The 1,189-nt window shown below is 36.8% G+C and overlaps 1 non-coding gene across 1 annotated transcript; it reads right to left on the reverse strand.

Annotated features, from left to right (window-relative positions):
- Positions 1–282: 282 nt before the first annotated feature.
- Positions 283–387, reverse strand: LOC122022049. Its single transcript, XR_006122798.1, has one exon. It is a non-coding gene; the product is annotated as a small nucleolar RNA R71 (small nucleolar RNA).
- Positions 388–1,189: the final 802 nt, after the last annotated feature.

The raw sequence follows: 1,189 nt of genomic DNA on the forward strand, positions 1-1,189 counted from the left end.
TTCCAACTAGACCCAGAGTTAATTTTTATGATACAAGGTCATAAATTTGGAGGAGAAGTATTAGAATGTCCTTATCTGCATCTTGAAACATTTTTTGAGATTTGTGATATGGTGAAATGTGAAGGAGTGTCAGCAGATGCAGTTCGATTGATGGCATTTCCTTTCAGTATCAAGGATAAAGCAAGGACTTTATTATATTCTCTCCATCCTCAAAGTATCACAAGTTGGGAGCAATTAGAAAGCAATTTCTGAATCATTTTTTGCCTCCAAGAAGAACAGTGTATATGAGGAATTGCATAACAAATTTGCTCAGGCATATGGAGAATCATTGTTTGAAGCATGGGATAGATTCAAGAGTCTTCAAAGACAGTGCCCTCATCATGGTTTTGAAAAATGGTTGATTCTGCACATATTCTATGGGGAAATTTCTTTCTCAGACAAGAGTTTATTGGATTCATCAGCTGGAGGTTCTTTTATGGACAAAAGTGTAGATGAAGCATATATGTTAATTGATCAAGTGACATTAAACCTCCATGAATGGTCAAACATAAGTTGGATGAAATCTCCCTCAAACATTCAAGAAGTGCAAGCCATAAATGCTATAGAGTCTGTTAAACAAATTGTAACTCAACCATCTATGGGTTTTGAAAATCACAAGTCACATGGGAAGTTCAAATATTTGGGGGCAAAGATTGAAAGTATTGTTTTAAAATAGTTTAAAGAAGATCCCCCTCCTTCGCAGACAAGATCTAGTGAAAAGTGTGATGATGTTGGGTTGAGAATTGAAAAAAATCATGAAGAACTTCTGAAGAAGGACATGTTTAAAATTGAGGAGAAGAATCATAGAAGATCACAAGAACTCAGTTCCATTTCTCCAGGAAGTTCCCAAAGGCCACAAGTACCTTTCCCTCAACGATTGATCACACCAACACTAGATAAGCAAGTTGGACCTCCTCCAAAAGTTCAAAGGGAATTTGGGAAAAAGGAAGTTCGATCTTTCCCAGGACCTTCACTAAGGATTCCTTTTCCACAAAGGTTAGCGGGGGTCAATGAAAATAAAGACTTCGGCAAATCCGATGACACTAATAAGGTTGAGAGCAGATTTCATAGTGTGTATAAAGATGAAGACTCTTCATATGAGGATTGTGATGATAATGTAGTGGATAATGAGTTTTTAGATCTACCTCCA

Source organism: Zingiber officinale, chromosome 9A (genome assembly GCF_018446385.1).
Source record: "Zingiber officinale cultivar Zhangliang chromosome 9A, Zo_v1.1, whole genome shotgun sequence".
NCBI lineage: Eukaryota > Viridiplantae > Streptophyta > Magnoliopsida > Zingiberales > Zingiberaceae > Zingiber > Zingiber officinale.